Here is a 6,355-nt window from a genome sequence, read left to right as displayed (position 1 = left end):
AGAAGTCCTTGTTTTTTACTGCTGAGTAGTACTCTAATATGTATATATTCCATACTTTCTTCATCCATTCTTCCATTGAACGGCATCTAGGTTGTTTCCAGGTTCTGGCTATTACAAACAATGCTGCTATGAACATAGTTGAGCATATATTTTTGTTGTTTGATAGAGCATCTCTAAATCAGGAGCAGAAGGAGAGAGAGCATGAGCAAGGAACTCAGGGCCATGAGGGGTGCACCCACACACTGAGACAATGGGGATATTTTTTCGGGAACTCACCAAGGCCAGCTGGACTGGGTCTGAAAAAGCATGGGATAAAACCAGACTCACTGAACATAGCGGACAATGAGGACTGCTGAGAAGTCAAGAACAATGGCACTGGGTTTTGATCCACTGCACATACTGGCTTTGTGGGAGCCTAGGCTGTTTGGATGTTCACCTTACTAGACCTGGGACGAGGTGGGAGGTCCTTGGACTCCCCACAGGGCAGGGAACCCTGATTGCTCTTCTGGCTGATGAGAGAGGGGGAGTTGATTGGGGGAGGGGGAAGGAAATGGGAGGCAGTGGCGGGGAAGAGACAGAAATCTTTAATAAATAAATAAATAATGATTAAAAAAAGGAAAAAAAAAAGACCCAGAAAGCTTGAGAAAATGAAAAACACCACTCCATCAGGCTTTTTTGTGAAATATTTTATGTAATCCAGACAGGATGTTTATCTTCTGTGAATTTCTGAATGTACATGGATACGCATGTACCACATTGTGTGTGTGGAGATCAGAGAACAACTTGTGTGAACACTTTTCTAGTGTTCTCAAGGACGTGATAGTTTAACTCAAGCTGTTTCTCTCTTCTTCCTGTTACGCAGACAGGGCCCAGTCTTACACAAGGCCAGGTTTTAAAGGACACTTAACATAAACATGTTTGTGTCCGAGACAAGGACAGAACTGTTCACTCCCAGATTCAGCTTCCTGTCTTACTGTGATGAAGACTTAGCTTAAACAGGACATGAGTTTTCCTGTGTGATGTATATTACAGAAGGACGAAGGGACAGGTGCTTGTGTAGAGACGAGTTTTCCTCATCCATAGCAGAGAATCGTAACATCTGGAAACAGTCATCAAAACTCAGGAACAGTAGACACTTTCGTGATCACCTCCAAAATCATACAGGTGACTAAGGGGTAACAACTGTGATCCCAGGAGACTGTCCATTTCTCTACTTCCTTTTTGTCACCTCAGCACAGCCTAGAGTCACCTGATAGTCTCAACTGAGGTATTCCCCAGATCTGATTGGCCTGTGGGCCTGTTTATGAGGGCATTACCTTGCTAGTTAAAGTAAGTAGGAGAGTCCGGGCCATTGTGGTTGACATCATTTCTAGGAAGGAAGCCCTTGACTGAATAAGAAAGCCAGTGAAGCATGAGCAAGTGAGCATCTGAGTGAGGGAGGCAGGACATGATCCAGCAGTGTTTCTCCATGGTTGCTGCTCCAGGTTCTTGCCGGAGATCAGGCCCTGACTTCCTTTAATCATGGGCCATCCTATAAACTGAAGTAACCCCTTCCTCCTTTGTGTTGCTTGTGGTTGGAGAGCTTTCTCACAGCAACAGAAAGGAAGCTAGGACAGATCAACTCCCCACAGTTCTTCAAATGTAAGCTCCATTTCCACCTAGGTAACTCCAGGGTGCAGGTTACACGTAGTGAGTGGGCAGAGCTCATCTTTATTACCTTCCCAATGATGAACTTAGAAAATAAAATGAAGAAAATTCTGATATACAATGTATTGAGAGTTAGCAGCAAGACTAACTTGCTTGATGCCAATCCTGATGACCTCTGTTCAGTCTTTGGACCCACAAGGTAGGAGAGAACTGACTTACACAAGTTGTCGCCTGACGTGCACACATACTCCATGGCATGCTTGTGCAACTATATGCATGAACACATACACACACAGTAATAAAAATTTAAAGAAAGTCTAATATACACTATATTTTCCTTTTCACATCAATAGCTTATTATATTAAACTCAAAATCTCAAGGGGAGAACAAGCAATTGCTTAAAAAAAAAGATGACCCAACTCTCAGTTTGGAATTTTTCTTTTCTGCTAGGTTATTATTTCATAGACTAAGAGAATAAAAGCTATGGTAATTTTAAAAGATGTCTATTTAAAATACATACAGATTTCCCACGGTTTTATAAAATCTGCTGTGTCATAATGCTTTCAATTTGAGTGTACAGCCAACAGAAGATAGAAATAAAAATATTAAAGACAAATGCCAGAATATTACAAGTACGGTTTAATAAGGATAACTTAGCCACTTCTAATTGAGGTATGTTGAGTTTGATATATTTACTCTAAAACAGCTGTAGAGGCCAAAGAGAAGCTGCAGCAGTTAAGATCACTTGCTGCTCCCACAGACGACCCAGCATTTTTATAGCGACTCACTGATAGTTGTAACTCCATCCTTGGGGACCTCGACATCATCTTCTTACCTTCACATGCAATTCACACATGTGGTGCACATATATACATGCATGCACATAAAACAAGAACAAATAAGATTTGAAAACCAAAAATAAACAGCTTTGGAACTGTATGACAGTTCGTCACACGTAAGATTTTTCAAAGGTTAAATTTTCTCAGGGAATACAACACAATGAATCACAGGAAGAAAACCCAAGGAAAGCGAGAGAAAGAGTGAGAGAGAGAGAGAGAGAGAGAGAGAGAGAGAGAGAGAGAGAGAGAGCCCAAGCAACGTATAAAACAAATAGCAATGAAATCAATTTAATATGAAGGACTAACATCAGACTTAATGCCTGTGGGGCTGGGCGGAGCTGTTGGTAGAGGGTTTTTCCCTCATTCACAAAGTCCTGGGTTCCAACCCCAGTACCACATAAAGTAGGTTTAGTGGCTCATGCCTGTCAGCCCATCATTCTGAAGACAGAAATAGTAAAATTCATCAGTTTAAGGTTATCCTGGGCTATATCATACATTTGAAACAAGCCTTAGATACCCGAGAATCTGTCTCAAGGAAAACAAAACAAAGAAACAAAACCCACACATATTCACCCTGGTGATAATTCCAAACACAAACTGTAATGCTCCAATTTGTAGAAAACAATGAAGGAATCACTCAGATTCTTTGCATTAAAATGTAGGAAATGGTGGCATAAATTTCAGTAAACATAGCCCATGATGTTCCTCGAATAGTTATTATTTGACCTAGGAAACAAATGTAAGATTGGCTTATAGAAATAATCCTTTACAATACAAACATTGTGGGCTAGGGAAATGGTTCAATTAGTGAAAGAGAGCCAGCATTTGGTTCCCAGCATCAATATAAAATGTCAAGATGAGTGGTGTCTGTCTATAATCCCAGCACAGAAAGTTATATCCCTGGGGCTGACTAGCCAGCTAGTCTAGCCAAACTAATAAGTCTCAAGTTCAGTGAGACATGCTTTCTCATAAAATAATGTGAAGAATGATTGAGGAAGATACCTGACATTAACCTCTGGGCTATATACCACACACACAAAGAGAGAGAGAGAGAGAGAGAGAGAGAGAGAGAGAGAGAGAGAGAGAGAGAGAGAACCAAACCAAAGATTGTCAGATCACCAGATAGTCCTGGCTTCCAACTGTCCTCTTTGATTTGTATTTGGTTGGGCTAATCCCTAACCAGCTGGCCACACTCATCCTTCCCAGCTTTAAGCTTCAACAATTCAATGACCATCATTGGGAATAATATTTGTAATGATGCAGTGCTTCTTTCAGTATTTGGAATCCACTACAGAAAATCTGAGTCCCTCATGTTCTATAAAGAGATTTCATACACCATCTTAACCTACCTTGTGTTCTCCACTATGTTGGTCAGCTATACACGGAATCACTGCTATTCCTTGCGAAGAACTGAGTCCAATCTCAAATTGCCAGCCTCCACAACTTATACACAAAGGCCTTTTTCTTTTTTCTTTTTTTAATTGATTTTTATCAAGTTCTACTTTTTTTCTGCTCCCCTCCCTGCCTCTCCTCTCCCCTTTAACCTCTCCCAAGGTCCCCATGCTCCCAATTTACTCAGGAGATCTTGTCTTTCTCTACTTCCCATTTGATTAGATCTATGTATGTATCTCTTAGGGTCCTCATTGTTGTCTAGGTTCTCTGGAACTGTGATTTGTGGGCTGAGTTTCTTTGCTTTATGTTTAAAAACCACTTATGAGTGAGTACATATGATAATTATGGGTTACCTCACTCAAAATGATGTTTTCTGGTTCCATCCATTGGCCTGCAAAATTCAAGATGTTGTTATTTTTTTCTGCTGTGTAGTACTCCATCGTGTAGATGTACCACATTTTCCTTATCAATTCTTTGGTCAGAGGGCATTTAGGATGTTTCCAGGTCCTGGCTATGACAGCTGCGGTCCACTGACTCTTCCCTTTTTCTTTGATTATTTTTGTCTGTCCCTTTCTGTGTCTGTGGTCATGAATGAGTGTAGGCCAGTGTACATGTGCCACAGTATGTGTGTGGAGGTCAGAGGACAACTCTCCTGTCCATCTTCACTTGCTTCTTCTTTTGAGACTCGTTTGTGTATCAGCCTGTACTCAAGTCTAGCTAGTCCATGAGCTTCCAAGAGTTTTCCATCACTGCCTTCCAGAAGCACTAGGATTACAACCAACTGCACTTTGTCTGGCTTTACATTGTTTCTGTGAATCCAGTCACAGGTGCTCCTTTTTGCCCACTGAGTCGTCTCTCTAGAACTCCCCCAACCTCTTTTCTCTGAGAAGCCTTCACTCCTGATATCTGCCTGGGCTCAATTCAATTCCAATACAACCATGTAGATATCACTGGCCTGGCTCTGGTCTTTGCATCTTTAGGGATTACCCTATTCTGAAGGAGAAGACCAACCTGTGCTGAAATAATAAATAATGTAAAACCCTGAGTGGCTTCAGTGTCAACTTCTTCCTCTCCATGCTGTGTGCTTGGGGCATTTTGGCAGGGGTGGGGACATTCTTATTGGGTAGAGACAATAGCTACTCCTTTTATTTCTTCCTTTTTTATCCATTCTTTTTGTTGTGAACCCATGAGTATAGTCAGGGTTATCTACAGAAGCATAAGTGTTGTGGGACCATGGTCTTTTATCCTGTCACTTGTATTATTTTTAATAAAACACTGATTTGCCAATAGCCAGGTAGGAAGTAAAGGCAGGGTGACCAGGCAGAAAGTAGAGTTGGGGTGACAAAAACAGGAGAATTCTGGGAAGAAGAAAGCGCAGTCTGCTGTCGTTACCCAGACAGAGAGGAAGCAAGATGAGAATGCCTCGCTGTTAAAGGTACAAAGCCACATGGCTAACACAGACAAGAATTATAAACTAGGGTGTATGATATAAGAGTTAATAAGATGCCTGAGCTAACAGGCCAACCAGTTCATAATTAATGTAAAGCTCTGTGTGTGTCTTTGGGACTGAACAGCTGCCGAACTGGGCAGGACAGAAACCTCAGCTAACGCATGGGCATGTTACCAAGGACTACACCACTGAAGAAAACTATCTCTTTTTTTCACTAAACACCATTTAGGGCCTATAGATCCCCAGAGGGGGGCAGAGCCATGTGTGCCCCTCCCTCCATAGCAACAGCTGCTGTATGGTGATAGGAGCTTCCACAGTTAACATGGAGAACAGAAGGAAACATAAAAAAGGTTGTCCTTAGGTGAGGCACATTTTATCCTGTTAAGCATTGCAACTAGACACATAACTACAAATAATGAAACATGTTTTTATTAAATGATATAAAATTATTTCAGACATGCTCAAAAGAGAGCATTATGAACTCATTTTTCTCTTGGATGGTCAACTGCTATGTGACTGCATAAAAGACACACACCCACTAAGTTATCTCCCACGTAGTCCATCTAAAGAATGTATTTAAGGAATCATCAAATCCCTGGAGTTTATGTATACTCCAGTTTCAATGGTAAAGTGACTGGTTCTTCTCTCTTAAGCCAACAGAATGTGCAAGCAGAGATTAGAACTGACAACTAAGTGAAGTGATTTCTATCTCACACCAGCTGGCTCTTGAGGTGAGTCTGCACTGGATCCAATAGAAACCATCCGATACTCTTTGCCCTTCTTCACACCTCTCTCTGCTGTATTTAGCTTCCTGGTGTGCCATCCTTCACCTTGTTCTTTATATCTTGCTCAAGTTTCTCGGACTGTGCCCTCACTGATGCTTGGGTATAATTCGTTTCTACACCAAGTTTCACCTGCTTCCAAGAACAATGATAGATTCTGTGAAGAAAATGGACTTTTCTGCTTCACCATAACTAATACCCAGTGTAATTTCAGAAATCCCTTTGTATTTTGTTTTGTTGTCAT

The sequence above is a fragment of the Microtus ochrogaster genome, chromosome 6, assembly GCF_000317375.1.
Source record: "Microtus ochrogaster isolate Prairie Vole_2 chromosome 6, MicOch1.0, whole genome shotgun sequence".
Taxonomy (NCBI): domain Eukaryota; kingdom Metazoa; phylum Chordata; class Mammalia; order Rodentia; family Cricetidae; genus Microtus; species Microtus ochrogaster.
Note: the sequence above shows the minus strand (reverse complement) of the source record.